The sequence below is a fragment of the Dermacentor silvarum genome, chromosome 7 (assembly GCF_013339745.2).
Source record: "Dermacentor silvarum isolate Dsil-2018 chromosome 7, BIME_Dsil_1.4, whole genome shotgun sequence".
Classification (NCBI taxonomy): Eukaryota; Metazoa; Arthropoda; class Arachnida; order Ixodida; family Ixodidae; genus Dermacentor; species Dermacentor silvarum.
The window spans coordinates 175852951-175872177 of NC_051160.1; the positions used below are offsets into that span (position 1 = coordinate 175852951).

General features: G+C 45.4%; 1 pseudogene; it reads right to left on the reverse strand.

The window, feature by feature from the left end:
* LOC125947264 (uncharacterized) overlaps positions 1-18873 on the reverse strand; it is a 42857-nt pseudogene extending 23984 nt beyond the window's left edge.
* Positions 18874-19227: the final 354 nt, after the last annotated feature.

A 19227-nucleotide genomic window follows, 5' to 3' on the forward strand; every position in this document is an offset into this window, starting at 1 on the left:
GACACTCTTCCGCCCTTCCAGCATCATGAAGACCTGTCCATCGCTCAGACTTTGTGTCGTGCAGAAGAAGCCCGGCGACTCGCACGTCTGAAGACATTGTCATCACCAGGCCACAGCAAGAGCCTCTACGATGCCCGGCATATTCCCGTGAGCTTTTCGCCCGGTGACTATGTTTGGCTGTGGACACCAGGTCGCAAAAAATGGCTGTAACGCAAGTTTCTCGCCACCTACTCTAGGCCCTTCGTCATTCTCGCTTGCCTAAGTGACGTAAGCTACGTTGTCGCCTAAGTGACTCCAAATATTCGGCGCTCGCGCGTGACACAAGTTGTTCATGTGGTTCGCCTCAAGCAGTATTATCACCGCCCCATTTAACTCGCTCGGCGACGTTCGTCTGCCCCGGGCAAAATGTCGCGGCTACGCGCGGGGGTTAGAAGAAGACAAAGAGGTGGTGTGGAGCGCACGCTTGAACTGGGTGGTTCATTGTACCGGACTGGTTTTCGCCTTCGGCTGCTCCCTTCATGTCCTTTCATCTATAATCACCTGTAAATAAACCCATACCTTCGTAATAATATTGTAGCGCGCAGGTCTTTTGCTCACTACCGAATTTTGTGATATGCGCCGCATAATCTTTAAACGTAAAGAAAACAAGCCAGACAGATTTCCAATATGATACTCGAAGGAAACAACCTTTTTCTTTCGGGTAATGTGCGCGAAGGTGGTTTTGGCATAATTAATTTTCATGTTCCATTTCTGACACCAAGTATGAAGACCTTCGAGACACTGGTTAAGATTCACCTGATCGTTTTTACAGCTAACTGGTGTATACACTAAGCAGTCATATGCAAAAAGCTTCAACACCACTGGCGGCTGAAAAACTGTAACTACATCATTAAAATAAAGCAAGAACCCTGCGGTACCCCAGAAAATACCCCCAAGAAACCTGACACACAATTACGAACGCGTACAACGCGCCTCCGACCTGTTAAATATGCTTCAATCTATTTTAAAATATTATTATTGGTACCTACTTGTCGGAGTCGGAGCATAATCAGTTTATTATGCGACAATTTATCAAACGCTTTCTTAAAATCAACGCAAATCACATCAGTCTGCTGGTGTTCGTCTAAAGCCACTGAAAAATCATGAACCGTTTCGATTAGTTGGGTAACCTTCAGAGGCCCTGTCTAAAACCATACTGATTTGCATAAAGTAACTTATTTGTTTCCGGAAAATGAATGATGTGTTTTGCTATTACGTGCTCCATGAGTTTGCAGCATACAGATGTCAGGGATACAGAGCGCTAGTTGTTTGGAAGCAGGCGATTTACACTTTTGAACACCTGATTAACAGCAGCGCAGCGCCACTCTTGTGGAAGGGAATGAGTACGTAAAGAGTGTTTAAACATAATTTCTACATAAAAGGACATCCAATCGGCATATCGCTCCAGAAATACTGTCGGTATCCCGTCGGGGCCACTGGCCTTAGTATAGCAGTATAGCAGCCTTAGTATAGCAGTATAGCAGTTGATGAATACGCCCTCCTGGTGAAACGAAAGAGGCCCTGAAGGAAAAGCGCAGGAATAGCTTACGTCATCTGGGACGTGATTATCTGTATCTCTGTGAAACACCGGATGAAAGAACTCATGGAAACCATCTGCTATATGTTGCGTGTCTGTCACAAGTTCGCCTTCTATTGTTATCTGCTCTATCTTTGCTTTCTGTGCTCCCAAAAAATGACAAAATTTTTGTGGCGCATTTTCAAGGAAGTTGCCGAGAGTTTCGTTGAAGAACTTTCTTTCTGATTCTGATAATGCTGTTTTAAGCCTGCTCCGCACCTGTGATATTTCGTTTAACTTTTTTGGCTGTTTGCGTAGCCTTTTTATTTTACGCTTCATGTGAACAATGTCACGAGTTACCCATGCATTTTTCTGTTTTCTTTTTATGTAGTGACTTGGTACAAATCTGTCGACGCAGGTCGAGCACCGACACAAGGCTTATCCCTCTCGTCGTTCTCTCTCTCACAGACACATTCCCACTGCTCCTTATTTCACAGTACAATTATCTCCCCCGCGAAGAAAGAAGCCGTCCCGGCGACCTAGGGGTAGGACAAGACAGGCGGATCATAGTACGGCTTGAGACGCTGGACATGCACAAACCAGGCGACGTCACGTGCACAAGCGCCGGACAAAGGGGAAGTTTCCGCATAGCGCGTAAGATGGTCGATGGCCACGATTACCCAGCGTTTGCCGTCTGATCTGGTTGGCAAAGGTCCATAAATGTCGATGCCTACTCGATCAAAAGCACGTGCTGGGCAAGGCAAAGGCTGCAATGGGGCGGTTAAATGACGAGGTGGATCTTTGCGGCGTTGGCAAACGAGACAGGAGCGGACATAATGACGGATGAATCGATACATCCCTCGCCAGTAGTAACGAAGGCGTAGACGCGCGTATTTCTTTAGTACAGCTGCATGTGCGCACTGGGGATCGTCGTGGAACGCTGCACAAATAATAGAACGTAGATGTCGAGGGATGACAAGCAACCATTTGCGGCCCTCCGAGAGGTAGTTACGATGGTACAAGAGCCCGTCGTGAATGGAGAAGTGATGTGCTTGGCGACGTAAGGCGCGATTGGTAGTGGTTGTCGATGCAGTGGCAAAGAAAGTGAGCATTGACACGATCCAAGGGTATTTCTTCTGCTCCAGAAGGATATCCGTGGCAGCACGGGAAGACTCGGACAATGGGGCCTTCGGGGACGTAACCTTGTCTGTTAGTGGCGAACGAGACAAGGCATACGCATCCGAGTGTTTTCGGCCAGAACGGCACAGCACTCGAAGGTCGCACTCCTGCAGTCAAAGCGCCCATCGCGCAAGATACCGGATGGTTCTTTTTAGGACGACAGCCAGCACAGCGAATGGTGGTCAGTAATCACGTAAAATGGGCGGCCATAGAGATACGGGCGGAATTTCGTTATGGCCCAAACTATAGCCAGGCACTCTTTTTCAGTTACTGAATAGTTTGATTCAGGTTTAGTGAGTGCACGACTGGCGAAGACGACGACGTACTCATCGAAGCCAACCTTTCTCTGAGCAAGAACGGCACCAAAGCCGACGCCACTGGCATCCGTGTGGATTTCTGTAGGATTGCTTGGGTCGAAATGGCGCAGGATTGGGGGAGACGTCAAGAGACGACGCAGCTTCGTGAATGCCGCATCGCAATCCGGTGACGAGGTCGACAAGTTGTGGTCACCACCAAGAAGCTGCGTTAAAGGTGATATTGCCACCTGTAGGTAGTGGGTCGAGGGCAAGAGTGGGTCGAGCCCAAGAGAAGAAAGAAGACCGCGCGCTCCTTCTCTGCTCGAGCCAGCCCCGACGGTCGCGTCTTCCAAGAGCCAGGTGTTCTACGTTTATTAAACCTTCAGGGCTACTTCTCGAGGCTCGTGACAAACTGGTGGAGGTGCTGGGTAAGCGTCTTCACGGATGTTGCAGACCCCTCCAAGGATCCGCGCTACGAATCCAGTGCCTGTCGACACTCCCGTGCATCGGGCCAGCCGCAGGATCAGGGGACTGTCTCCAGAAGTCAACGCTACAGTTCCCACCACATCAACCGGTATGACCAGTGCTTCTCTTCAAACCGCCCCAACCGGTACGGGAAGCACGATGTCGAACCGTTACACACTTGAGAGTCCACGGATCCCGAAGACGTTTCATGGCACAGTGTTCGAAGACGTCGAAGACTGGATGGTCGAATACGAGCGCGTGGCCTCCGTGAACGAATGGAACGACACGGAGAAACTCCGACACGTCTACTTCTACCTGGAGGATGGCGCGTACGTGGTTTCAGAACCGCGAGGGGCAACTGACGTCGTGGCGCGAGTTTTGTCGTCAGCTTTTGGAGACATACACCAGTCCTGATCGCCACGAACGAGCGGAACGTGCGATTCAAGCCCGCGTCCAGTTGCCAAACGAAACTGTGACCACTAACGTCGAAGACATGACGCGCCTCTTCCGACGGGCCGATCCAAGAATGACGGAGGAGAAGTTACGTCATCTGATGCGCGGGGTCAAGGAGCAACTCTTCGCTGGCCTCGTACGGAGCCCTCCGAAGACGGTCGCGGAGTTCTTGTCCGAGGCCGTGACCATGGAAAAAATGCTTCTGCACCGCTCGAACCTATATGAGCGGCAAGCGAACAGCATGTCTACTGCTGACATTTTCGCGGCCATAGGAAGCAACGGTGACTCTCTGCGAGAACTCATCCGCTCTGTAGTGCGTGAAGAGTTGCAAAAGGCCGCTGTAACACCGCAACCTACGGTAAGCTCCATAGCAAGCATTATAAAGGACGAACTGCATCAGGCCCTTCGTGACACCTTGCCTCCTGCTAACGCCGCGCCAGTACCTCCTGAATACCCTCGTGCGACCTACGCGGAAGCCCTGAAGCGCCCTGCTTCCTCTCCGCCGCTGTTCGTTCGTGCTGTTCCTACGGTGTCAGTTCAGTCGGCACAGCCGATACCGTACTACGACGCTGGGTACACCACGCCGCCCGTTGTTCATGCCGCTCCATTTGCCCACCATTCGGAGCGAGCGGTTCACCACGTCGACGACAGACGGCCGCCCCCTCGGAAGTCGGATGTTTGGCGCACACCCGATCATCGGCCTCTGTGCTTCCACTGCGGTGAAGCTGACCACCTGTACCGCCAGTGCCCATATCGGCGCCTTGGGATTCGCGGCTTTTCCGCATACTCGCCGCCACCCCGATACGGCCAGCGACCCCGGGACATTGAGGACTACCTCTCTCAGCAGCGCTTGCCACCGCCTGCCAGGCGGCAGTCGCGATCGCCGTCTCCCAGACGATTTTCACCTCCGCCCCAGCGCTATTCTCCCGAGCGGTCGACCAGTCCCCGCCGGGAAGACTAACTGAGGCGATCTTTGGGGGCGAGGTCGCTGACGGTCGAAGCGCTGAAGACCTCCGACGGACGCAGTTACGGAAACATACCGATCCGCCATCACCTGCAGATGAACGAGACGACCGGCTTTCGCTCGACATACCAGTGACTATTGACGGTTATGCCGTGAGTGCTTTAGTGGACACCGGCGCAGACTACACGATACTAAGCAGGAAAATAGCAATGCAGCTGAAGAAAGTGATCACTCCCCGGCATAACTCGCAGATTCGGACGGCTGGCGGCCACGTCGTTACTCCGCTGGGCGCCTGCACGACTAGAGTTGAGATTCAAGGATCTACATTCGTTGCGAGCTGCCTTGTCTTGCGCGAATGCTCCCGCGACGTTATTCTTGGGGTTGACTTCCTGCAGGAGTACGGCGCGATTATCGATCTGCAAGAGCGTCGTATCACTTTCTCTGCCGCACGAGCAATCGACGTGCAAGACGGCCAACGGCGCGACGACGTACTTCGTGTTTCGGCAGACAGTGTAACGCTTCCTCCACGAGCCAGTGTCCTCGTCGACGTTACATGCTGTGGCTTACGCGATGGCGAAGCGGTGGCCGAAAGTAACTTGGAACACCTACTGAAGCAAGGTGTTTGTGTGCCTCGAAGTGTTATACAGATTCGTGCTGGTCATTCGCAATTGCTTGTTACCAACTTTAGCTACGAGCACCGACACCTGTTCCGCGGCACTTCGTTAGCGTTTGCTCACGCAGTAGCAAACGTTAACAACTGCTTCACGTCACAAGTAGTGGAGACAGCAGACACGTCTCTGGGCCATCTCGACATCAATTCTGAACTGTCCACCGATCGCCAGACAGCACTGCGCAAGCTCTTGCTTGAATTCAGGACCTGCTTCGCACATTCTTCTAAGGTACGCCAGACTTCGATCACTAAACACAGGATCATCACGTACGAAGACGAGAGCCAGCTGCTCTACGTTTATTAAACCTTCAGGGCTACTTCTCGAGGCTCGTGACAATATTATGGTGGCAAAATTGTGCATGAAACGGCGGAAGTTTGACGCTAACCCAATTAAGCTGCGCCGGTCTTTCAAGGTCTTTGGGCGTGGAAACTGGGCAACAGCTTGTAGTTTCGCCGGATCAGGGAGTACAACTTCTTTTGACACGACATGGCCGAGGATGACCAGCTGCCGGGTGGCGAAGCGACACTTCTTCAAGTTAAGCTGGAGGCCAGCATCGGCGATGCATTTGAGGACGCGTTCAAGTCGAAGTAAGTGGGAAGGAAAGTCCGGGGAAAATACAACGATGTCGTTGAGATAACACTGGCATATCTGCCATTTGAGGCCGCGCAAGATGTTGTCCATCATTCTTTCAAATGTGGCAGGCGCATTACACAGGCCAAATGGCATCACGGTGAATTCGAATAAACCGCCGGGTGTGATGAAGGCCGTTTTTGGACGGTCTGACTCAGCCACAGGCACTTGCCAGTACCCGGATCGCAAGTCTAAAGATGAAAAGAATTCGGCGCCTTGGAGGCAGTCTAGCGCGTCTTCATTGCGAGGTAGTGGATAAACGTCCTTGCGGGTGATCTTATTTAGGCGCTTGTAGTCCACGCAAAAGCGAATTGTGCCATCTTTTTTTTTTGATAAGCACTACAGGAGTAGCCGAGAGACCGTGCGAAGGCTGTATGACACCGCGTTGGAGCATGTCTCCAACGTGCTCAGCGATGACGCCACGCTCCATGGTGGACACCCGATAGGCCACTGCTCCTTATTTCACAGTACACATGTATTTAACCAATATATATTAGATCAACATTGTTACGACATGGTAATGGGAGTAATTTCAAACTAGATTACTCAATGTACGAAAGTACAAAGGAAAGCCTCAATGCTCATTCCTATCTGGTATTCCCAAGCAGATTCTGCTTGCATAATTTTATCCCCGCTTGAATTGCCTGCTATTGAATGCTCAATGCGGCAAAACTGTTTCTTTTTCTTGCAGTCTAAAGGCTGCTTCAATGTCGATAGCAAGCTATAATTACTCATTTCGAACGTGCACAGCAATGGCTGAGCTTATCCATGCGATTTTGTTTAAGGAATAAAATTAAGTTTTATTTCTTCCTCCCATTAACAGTGGTGGAATTAAACAGTTCACTTCCTTAAGATTCAGGATCCAAATATCGTGGAGTTTGTCCAGAGCATTTGTCCGCATCCTATAGTGCGAGTGTTTGTATCATGTTCTGGCGTTGCAATCGCAGTGTTGTATCCAATTTTAAATATGTTGCAACAAAGTGATTTATTCAAGTTTTTTTTTTCTAATCTACAAGATCTAGCCACGCAGTAACGACCACGTTATTAAGTAAAAGAAATGTGGATTAAGTGCACTTGTTGGAATCTATGCTAAGTGAAGGTCTTGTCGAGTGGTTAATTAAATGCTCTTAAAGTAACTGCGCCTATATACAATTGCTTATTTCAACAATACAACATGCCATCTTTTGCAAGTTTTCCTTATGCACCTTCTTCTTCTTCTTTCTGGGGTTTTACGTGCGAAAACCAGTTCTGATTATGAGGCACACCGTAGTGGAGGGCTCCGGAATAATTTTGACCACCCGGGGTTCTATAACGTGCACTACAACGCAAACACACGGGCGTTTTTGCATTTCGCCTTCATTGGAATGCGACCGCCACGGCCGGGATTCGATCCCACGATCTCGTGCTCAGCAGCGCAAGTACCGAGACAAACAATCGGCATCCTGGTGTAGTCTACCAGACTTCTACACCACTGTGTAGGTGAATTCTGAAGACGTAGTGCCCACCGACCTAAGCGACCAGTTGGATGGACGCTCCATCACAGAGAGCGTGATGGTCCGTGGTAACAGTGAAAGGTCGACCGTATAAGTACGGCCGGATATGCTCACTGCCCATACGAGTAATTGCGTTCAGCGTGTGAAAGCAGGTGACTTGCGTACGCAATAACTTTGTCACGCTCACGTTGACACTGAGCTAAAACGATCTGGTGCTCAGCTGACTGAGCCACTGCGGTGGGTTCCTTATGCATCGCATAGGTCACAACCTTAATGTCATGTAATATTTATGCGCTAAACTCTTCATAAGCTATATACCAAAATTCAAATGGCAGCTAATGTGGATGCACACTCCAAGATATCAACGCAGTAATGTTTGTTGAGGGAGGAATGGCGAGAGATGTATTCATTTATATACCTCACAGGCTGCAAGGTTGGAGTGTAAGGTGAGGGGGGGGGGGAATAAAAAAGTTGTTACAGAAGGACGAAGGGGACAACCTTTTACAATACCTAACAGTAACAGAAAAAAGAATAAACAAGGCTCTTGCAAACAGAAACGGGATGAAAAGAAACATAACAGGGCACAAAGTACAACAAAGCATAATGATAAAAACCAGCTAATGAACAAGGCTAAAACGAGCACAAAAAGGCTTAAATTTGCCCATGTGTCGCGGTGGCACATATCCAGTGGCCAAAGAATGGGCTAGGTGTTTCATTTTCATTTCATTTTCATCTATTTTCTCTCAAGGCCGAGGCATTACAGAGAGGAGCGGGTGGTATCACCACAAAAAAAAGAAACAGATTTTAGCAGCGTAGCAAGGTTACAAAAAAGTGGTTAACAAGGGCTTGTTTGAATTCGTGCATATTTACGAGTGAAAAAATGGAAGCGGGAAGGCGGTTCCAGTCGCTGCTTGTTGTGTGAAGGAATGAATTGAAGTGAGTGTTCGTGCGGCAACATGGCACGTCAACTTTGAAGTGATGATCGTTTCTGGAAGAAATGTACAATGGTGGTGACAAAAGAGAGTCTCTTAAAGTCGGATTACAATGATAGATTTTATGAAATAGACATAGACGCGCGGTTTACGACGAAGTGACAGTTTAGGCAAATCGAGATTGTATTTCACTGAAGTGGCACTTGCTGTACATGAGCAGTTACATAAAATAAAACGTGCTGCCCGGTTTTGAATCGCTTGTATGCTTAGATTAAGTGAACTGACATGGGGATCTCAAATGGAATATGCATATTCAAGCTTGGGCCTAACTAATGTTTTAAAAATCAAAAGCTTTAAGTTGGTGGGAGATAGAATAAAATTACGTTTTATATAACCAAGAGTACGGCCAGCATTACATGTTATATAGTTCAGATGAGTTTGCCACGAACGGTTCTAAGAAACATAAATGCCAAGGTGAAAACCTAAGTTAGGGGAACGCTATTAAGAGAATATGTACATGATGTGTCGTGAGAACTACGTCGAGTAACTCTCATTGCCTTACATTTATTAGTATTCAGTTTCATTAAGCAGGTCTCACACCATGCATCTATATTACTGAGGTCCGATTGAAGCGTCAGATGGTCGGCAACAGTTAATATTTCACGATAAATAACACAATCATCCGCGAACAGCTTTATGGACAAACAAATCTTGTTAGGCAGGTCATTAATGTATACAAGGAAGCGCAAGAGTCCTAGTACTGACCCCTGTGGAACTCCGGATGTCACAGGGCAATGGGCAGAGTTATGGTCATTAACTGTAACGAATTGCGTGCGTCCTGACAAGAAACACTCTATCCATTTAAGTACGTTAGGGTCTAAATTCAGCGCGCGTAGTTTAAATAGTAGCAATTTATGACATACCGAATCGAATGCTTTCGCAAAATCTATGAAGATGCAGTCTGTGAAAGAGGAACGATCCAGAGCGGAGAATAAGAAGTTGGTGAAAGGCAACAGTTGTGTCTCGCAGGAGTAGTTTTTCCTAAACGCGTGTTGCTGTGCAGTGAAGAGTTTGTTTCCAAGAATTCTACGAGGTGACAATAAATGACATGCTCCATGAGTTTGCAAGGTATCCTTGTCAATGACAGGGGTCTATAATTATCAGGATCATGTTTGCTACCGGTTTTGTGCAAGGGAACCACCTTCCCAATCTCCCAGTCGTTCGGGAGCACACCATGTTCGAGGGACTGCAAAAAAATCATATATCATGATGGATGAGTAGATTTCAGTATTTTTTAGAAACTTTGGGTTTATTCTGTCTGCACCAGGTGAATAAAGCTTTATGTTATGGATTAGATGGCTTATTCCATCAAAATCTATAATGAGAGGGTCCATATATGAAAGAAATTATGGGTAGTAATTCCTGGAAATGAAATTGGTTCAGTATGAATAAATGACATCGATAATACAGCGTTAAGTACAGAGCAACACTCATCCCTGGAGACAGCAACATCGCTGGCAGTGGTTAATTCGACTATTTCTTCAGCATCACTGTTTACCACTTGCCAGAATTTTCGTGGATTTGATATTGACACGTATACATGTTTATCTTTCACCGGTGGCCGCTTTCCACCGGTGAAAGATAAACATACGTGTCAATATTAACAAAGACGGCAACGTTGTTTGAAAAAAGTTAAGCTTGGCATGTGACAGAGCATGCGTATACATGGCATGCTCTGTGGCATGATATGCTGTCCAGCGTGCGGGTGCAGCTGATAACCTGGCTTTTCTGAAGAGACGCTTCTTCTTATGGCGCAAACGCTTCAGCGATGGTGTGAACCAAGGTGCAGAATGAAGGTATCATACCTTGATTCTGCGAAGCGGTATGTAGCGGTTAGTAAGCTCGAATACTTTTGATTTGTAAAGAAGCCAGTTTTCGTGTACAGACCTACCTGGAAAGCATGATACGAACTCATGCAGAATAATTTTAAGCTCAGTATTTATCGAAATGAAGTTTCCTCTCGCATAATCTCTGATAGTTTTTACAGGTTTTTACCCACTTGATGAAGTATTCAATAAATCGAACTGTATGGCAGCCTGATCGCTTACACCTCGCAAAAGTGACACTGATTGCACCGTGACGGTTGAGAAGTTGATAATAAATCTAGGATAGTTGCATTTGAAGACCTCGTACGGGTAGGTTGCTTGACTAGTTGCGGAAGATTGAAATCCGCACAGGTGCTAATAAAGGCATTCTGAGGAACCGCTATTCACCACAGGGTTAGGGTCATTCCATGATATAGCAGGGAAATTGAAGTCTCCTAAAAGAAAAGTGAGCGCTGCATGGTACCTTATTTGTAGCTTGTGGAAAACATCGTATAGTAAGCTCCACATCCATTCGCAATAGGTTGCGAATGGATCTGTTTCCTGTCAGAATCTGTTATAATCACACATTATTTTTTGCATGTCCTTTTTGTGCATCTTCGGTTTATTGCTTGTTAGCCAGCATTTACTCCGCACGTTCCATAAACTTTTCATTGTTAGATCATATTAGTATCCTTGTTCGTCCTACATGTTCTCTAGTGCCGTTTGCACCCAGGCTATTCTTCATTATTGTTAGACGGCAACAGGTAACTTTAATGGTCCGTGCGATGCTTCTGTGTATCCTGTAAAATGTTTATTTGGGCAATGTTGCAAGAGTGTATAGTGCGAAGCAGTAAGAACTGGGTACACTAACTTCCAACTAATTAAAAGATTTATTGTGAAAATTTAGTGATTTATGAAGGTTCCAGAAAGAAGTACAGCAAGAAAGCCTGATAAAAACTACTGTTTGATGAAACCAAACATAATCAAAAACAGGAGAGAAAATAAAAATAAATCTACAAGTCCAGGGAAAAAAAGAAAACATCATTTTGATCACCAAATGCACATGTCAATACCTTCCAAAAAACACAATTTTTTACGACATGAAACTGCAAGAGTGCACTTCCGTAAGCAAGCTGTCTGTCTCTTGGAAAAAGAACCTTGCTTCTTGAGAGGTGCTGGCATGCACGATTGGCAATTGCAGTTATTTTTTTCCTCTACTTGGAATTTTTATCTGTATGTCTCTTATTTATTTATGTGGTGGCATCAAGCACCAATTTGTTTCCGCCCTTCTTGTTGTACCTTTTTTGTGATAAGCTGTATAAACCGCCTCATATTCAGAATAAACCTTAGTTGGAAGTTAGCACTCATCCCTGTCTGGTGTCATCCTGCTGATACTGCTTCATGCTATGCGGTCTTGCAACATTAGTGTGTGTGTGTGTTTGTGTGTGGGTGTGTCAAATTTGTATGTGCAATCGGGGACTTGAGCGGGGGCATCCTTCTCCTGTGCAGCCTCATGAATTCATTACCTACAGCGCAACAGAAAGACAACGGACAAGAACGAAGTGAACACACACAGAGCATCGATCTTGTCCGTTGTTTATCATTCGCTGTAGTTAATAACGAGTCCACACCAACTCGTCCGGTTTTCAGTTCGTAGGTTGGCCTCATGAGCCCGCTTGTGTCCTGGAATATCTGCATGGCTATGTATCATGTAATCGAACTTCTTGGTGATGCGTTTGCAAGTCGTGCGTCAGTCTCCCGATTTCCCTGACAATGCTGTGATGCGCAGGCCCTGACATCTGTTAAATCCATGGATGATGTTGTAGTCGGCAAATGCGCCCCAAGTGCCGTTTTGATTACTTTTGGCTCAGCTTCTCTGGGTGTAGGCTTTCCGGGAATGGTCCCCACATGCATGGTATTTAAATTTAGTGACATACTACTGTTACACGGTTATTGCCACATCAGTACACTATATGTGCCTGATGTCCGTTTGTGTCTTCATGATTAGCAACCTCCTCTGTATGTTTGGTATCTGCATGTAGTCTCCTGGCCTAATTGTTTAGCTCCACATTGCACGGTATGGGCCTGTTGTGTGTCAAGTTGAAGTGCTCCTGGCGCGTTTCTGAAGGGAGGGGTAGTCGTCCTTACAGCTAACATGCTAGCTGGCATAGTATCTTGTGACCAGGTTCCAAGCTCTTGAGGGAAAGAACTTGTGCCACAAACTGCACCTCTACTTTGTCTAGGTGATTGGTTGTTTGTTCTTTCTTGTAAACGTCTTCAATCATGGTAAAGTTGGAAAGACGTATCAGTACCAATATGCCTCTGTTCGATAAGTTGGCTTTGTTTGTTCTAATTCATGCTTTACAATACCTAGAAGACTGATGGCAAAACTATATGCTAATTTTCTCCGGCACCATTACTCATGCCATAACTCTGAAACTCTCGTCTGGCACTACGACAACAACTACACTGTTGGCTTTTCGTCACTTCTTGCCATGAAAAGAAGTGCATGAAACAGTGTATTCTGATGATGCACAGACCTTTCAGAATTGCTCCTGCGCGTTTAGCACCATACTGCCGACTCTTCAGAATATGCAAACGAGAAGAGAATTTCATGAAAATTCACTGCTGAGTGAGCTCCTTGGTGGGGCGGAAGATGGGTATGCCTAGTCAGATTGATCCAGAGCACTTTGCGACATTCTCTTGGACACAGTAGTCTTATTGAATTAATGAATAAAACTTTATTTGAAACGGCTCTTCGTCCGTGCTGTCCGTAGTCTTAGTACTGACACTCTCACCGCAGTGCTTTGTGAAGTTTAGCCATTATGAACAGTTTGGTGATGACACCGGCAACTTAACTGGCTGTTGTCAATCATTCAACTTTCTAGTTGGCAGTGCCACACTGTCACTGTAAAGTCAGCCTGGGACATCCCTCGTTTGACTACCAATGATTACTTCATCTCCATCTTCATGAGAAACTATTCTTTAGATTACTACTGAGAACGTGTCGCAAAGAAAAAAAGTGTTAGGTTCAGTGAGAACCAATCGATGCCAATGCCCGTAGCCATGCATTTTGGCATGTGGCACATTTAAATCTACACATTGCTTTAGTGTGTGGCCACGCTTCTTGGGCCTCTTGGGTGAAGGACCACTTGGGGTCGGCCTGCGAGAACTAGTTTTGAGCCTCCCGTCATGCCTGGACGCCGCCTTGAAACTGCTGTGGGTTGCACTTTCATGGAACGCCCGCGCCTTAGCTCCAAGCCAAAAGCAGCATCCATTGCCATGATGGCCCCTACGCCATGCTCCTGTTGTTGCAGTCTCCTTAATCGCACAGTGGCGCACAGTGTATGGGACTTACGAATAGAAAGCAAAGGAGTGCTTAAGGAACTTCCTAACAAAAAGTAAATGATCAGTTGTCACTCCATTGAGCAAATGCTCAAGCATAATTGTGCACTTAAATATGTATGCAGGTTTACACAACTAAAGAATATTGACTAAAGCACAACTTAAGAAACAGACAGGGCAAGCACTTCTGTCTCCTTTTTATCACTTCTCCTTGGTTGTGCTAAAATGCCTTATATTGATGAAAACTAAACTGCCGAGCAGCAAAGCTTAAATAATATTGAAGTGCAACAATTATAATGTGGTAAGTGACAGCCTAAGAGGACACGGCTGTTGCTTCCTGTTGTCTTTAATATTTAGTTAGGAATATGAGAAAATTAACGATAACGCAGACATTAAAGAGCAACTGCAATAAAATTACTTTGCCTAAATTGTTTAAATATGTTATCTCTAACACTGGCAGAGCTGAAGGGCTGGTAATTGTCAGATTTGTCATAAGCAACATTTTAACAGCATATAAGCAGACAATGTCTGCATCTGGCAGCTGGCACTATGATGGAAGCTCCAGTACGTCACCTCTCAGCATGCCAGAGAAGCCACCAGCACCCCCAATCTTGGAGGTCATGCCGAGGAGCTACGCAAGCTGGGTCCCATGTCACTTTCGGTGAGCACTAATGAAGGCGATTTGTAAGTTTTGGTAGGAAAAACCTCTTTGTTTGCAAAGATTGCGTGACACATCCATTTACACTTCAGACAAAATTTTGCGTGCCGGCTGTTTTATATCATACCTACATTATCTCAAACTATGCTTTATACACATTTCGAAATTTCGCTGCAACTGGCTTTAACTTCGAATGGAATGCTTTTTCAGTGCAGAATGTTGTTTTTTACAAATCTCGTGGACCTGTGTTATTAGTTTACATCTGTCATGTAATGTTCAAGTCTGCTCCAGTGCAAAGATAAAAACAGTATGTGACAGACCAAAAATATTGCAACACACGGCATGACTTAGTAGTTGAACAAGTGAGCATAAATGACCATTGTTGCGTAAATACCATTGTATTCTAGGCAAGTGTAATCACCAGTGCGGGTTTCAAACGTATCCTATATGTTCGTGCTGTTTTTTCTATGGAACAAGACCTACTAGCACAAATCATCACCTTACTAAACAGGATAGTGATCAATAAATGCTGTCACTACGGCTGTGATAAATTGTCATTTTATGTAGTAGAACTGTTAATGTCGCAGCACTTATCCCCTCTTTAGTGACACATCTTTAGTGCTATTCAAGAAACAAAAAACACATCTTTTTATTGATGTCTTTCATGCTTTTCAACAAACAAAAGTTGGCAGTCACTATAGCACACGCTAAAGGAGATGAAGGCAAAAGCCTGCATGCTCACGAGACATTCACTAAATTACTTGACATTCTCATTCAAATACGTTGTTACTTCCTTTTTTCTGCCACCAAAGTTTGTGGGTTCGAGTGCTTTAATAAACTTTCTTAAGGTAAAGTTAAGGCATTCAAACCCATGACTTTTGCTAGGTGGCACCATCAATTATGGTGCCATTGAACTTTCTGGACGGTCAAATTTTCGGCTCATGAGCCATCTAAGGCTTTCGCCTTAAAAGACAACTACAAAAATTGAAGGACGCTTAAGCTTCGCCTTCAAGAGTGGAACGTGATAGCGTTATCGGGCCCTGTTCACATCGCATTTTCGTTTCAGTGCGCTTCACCGCAACACAGAACGTGGGAAAGCCAGCATACAAAGACCAAGCTTACACGTATCCACTTAAAGTCGGATTCACTTTTAAACAGAAATGCATTGCTGGGAAGACGTTTCTCCAGGGGCAATATAAGTCGTCTTATATTAAAATGTGAAGGCCCTAGCACCTGTTTTTATTATTTTATTGTTTGCTAGTGCCCCCACGCCCGCTGTAACCTCCTGGTGTGTTGCATCTGTCTCACTATATGAATCGATTGTCACCAAAATGACCTAGACTGCAGATTTCAGAAAATGTTATGGTGATATTTACATTAGTGCAACAACTGGACAGGCTCAATCGAACCATAGTGAAATTGGTTGCATTATTTAAATACTAGAGACCACTATCCAGCAGTTTATATTCAAAGCATATAGGGTTCATCGCTTGCATAGAATGGTGCCAGAAATGTGTTATCGAAAGTTCACCCTTGTTTGTTTTGTATTATTTTTGGCATCATTTTCTACAAGCCCTGTGTGTTTGAAAACATCAATCATAAACTGGATCACCAGTTAATCAGATTGCGATGGTGCTTAGAAAGACTGAAGATATTGGAAGAAATAAGTGATTGGCCTAAAGATCTACGACGTAGTAGTGCCTCGAAATTACTTTGACAGGAGGGTTGCCAACTCTGCCTAGAGTAACAGGTTCTAAAAAGGGGAAGTCGTGAAGAGTATCATAAAAAATGCAAACAAAAAGACGACAAAGTAAAGTGACAATATGCTGATATACAAACTTTTTATGGGTGAAATATGATGCAGTAAGTGCCAGCGGTGGGTGATTGCCATGAAGACCTACTTCAGCAAAACTAAAGATGTGCTTGTACTTATCGGGAAACGCTAAGAAAAAAAAGAGAACTAAGGATCAAAAGTAGTGTTGCAACACAACGGCAAAAAGTTTGTTTTAAAAAAATTAACACAGTTGTAACAGCTCAGTTGTCTGGTAAGAACACCAGAGAAAACATATGTGATGCAGCTTATGTTTTTTTTTCTGTGGTTTAACACGCCAACACTGTTTCCGATTATGATGCACGTCATAGTGAAGGGCTCTGGATTAGTTTTGACCACCTGGGGTATTTTAACGTGCACTATAACGCAAGCACATGTGCGTTTTTGCATTTCGCCTCCATCGAAATGCGGCAGCCACGGCCCGGATTGACCATGACCTCGCGCTCAGCATGATCCCATGACCTCGCGCTCAGCAGCGCGATGCCTTAGACACCACGGCGGGAGCAGCTTATCATGTCTTGAGATATAACTGAAAAACGCAAAAATGTGTCAATGCAAGGGTTCGACCAGCACACTGCATTGTCAGAGAAAAACAGGTTCTGCTGGTCGAAAACTGGCCAGGTGGCAACCCTCGCCTACAGCTATAGCAGATTGAATAGAATAATAAAGTATTTGATGGCCTTGTGTGCACTGGTTACCAGGATAAGCAGCTTTTCTGCTTTTGTGAGAGCTAATGACAGGCCTAGTGGATCCAAACAAGTAGATTTATATAATGTAGCAGAAGGTGATTGTGTTGACTGCCACGGTATTTACTCTGAAAGTATCAGATAACTTTATTTCTGCTTCATTTTCGATGTCTTCAATAGGAAAACATGCAAAAGGATGCTTTGAAGGGGCTGTGGCAGTCAAGCAGTTCTATAATTCTGCTTCTATACACCAAACTACTTAACTTAGCTAATAAACTATAAAACTACAATTATAGTGTATAACTGTATAACTAAAAATTGTCCACTTCACTGCTCATCTATCATGTCTTCCCGGTTCCCAACAAGAGGCTGCGAAGATGGGAAGTTCCTGCAGCCTCTTGTAAGAAATGTATATGGCAAAAGGCGGCTCCCTAGCATTGGTTGTACTTTGTGGAGCAGTCTTCCTGTACACGTGAAAAAAACAAAGTAAACACTTTTTTGTTACGCTGAAACACCATTACAAAGACCTGTATTAGTGTTGAATTATAATTACAATACAAGATGTCTGCTACCTGCATAAACGCACAACTGTTGAAATTGACATTCTATAAATATAAATCTCTGTTATTATTCATGTATGGATCCAAACTAGCTTGATGCTAAGGGTCCAGATGCTTCTCGTGTATTTCCATCATTTTTGTATCCTTCTAGCAAATAAATTCAATTCAATTCAACTGTTAGTCAGGGGCAGGGGGGACACCATCATGCTCATTGTTATAATTTTATATTGTGTTTGCTGCAAGTGGCTTCAAAAATGCACCAGCTGAAGGCAGCCCAATTAACTGTGCACATTGGCATTTTTTACTATAAAGAAAACAAAAGTTATGGTAAGAAACAAGCTGCACTTAACTTGTGTTAACTGTCAAGCAGAAACATGAGGGCTGTAAAATGACACTTGCCTTTGTGTCTTGTTGTTCAAGGACTAAAGCAGATGGTTCGGTTTGGAGTTCTAGTGGAGATGTCTGCTCCTGGTTCTGCCCGGGAATGGTAGAGGACTCTCCCATGTCTAGAAGTGCAATTGCTGACTCATGGAGCTTGTTTTCCACTTCTGTAGCATTGGAAAAGTCAGCAAAATATTCTATGCCAGGACAGCTGTTTTCCAAAGCAAGCCACCCCAGTTGGTGCCTGCCATTTAGTGTTAGTGCAGAGCAGTTTGGAAATAGGCCTCCAAATTCCTTGTGGACCAGCGCCTGGTGCTTACAAAACGCACCTGTGTTGCCAGCCGGGCATGTGCACATGCTTGAGTCTACACATACCTCATACACATCCCCATTATTATTAGAATTTGGTACTGTAAAGCAGCCGTCCCCAAGCGGCTTGATGGTCTGTGCGGCTCCTTCCGGCATCTTCTTTAGAAGATTGTCGTACAGCAAGTGGTGTGCAGACGCACGATTATTTGCATGTTTCAGGATCCGTGCCTTGAAATACATCTCCCATACCTTAGAAAATGACTCAAGAAGGGCAACGGCATTGAAAGCTTTGTGCGTGACAACACAATGTCCTTTAGTATTCTAATGGCAGCTTCAGCGAAGTTGTTTGTGTTGTGGCCACGTGTGACCATAGCAGTGCGGAACAATAGCACCCACTCCTCCTGCCGCTCTAAAAATTCCATCACACGCGAAACATACGCTTTATAAGGTATCCGGCTTAGGTCCTCGATAGCTGCCTGAAGGCTTTCAGGGCTGTCGGTGAACATTATCTGAGAAAAATTATAATAAAAAAGACGAAAAAAAGAAAAAAAATTACTTGTACTATTCATACTTTTCAGACCAACATGAGGAAGAATCAGTGATGCCAAAGACAGCACAAATAATATTGTCGCGATACACAAAACTCAAGGGCTTTATTATAGAAGCACCGCGCCGTACTCGAGAGAAGATTACCAGAAAGGTGCCAACAACAAGAACGTCTTCTTCTTCTCTTGACGCGTTCCGGAATCTCGAGCAGCCCGGTCGTCGTCTTTGTCGGCGCAAGGGCGCACTTGTGCACGAATACCGACGCGGCATTACCCTCCCTCTAGAGCAAGCATCGTCCCGATGCTGATCAAATCGTGGCGGATAGACTGGTAGTGGATAGCTTGGCGGTGTACACATCACTCGGAATGATATGGCTTCATGCGCACTACGTGCACTACCTCAGTCACC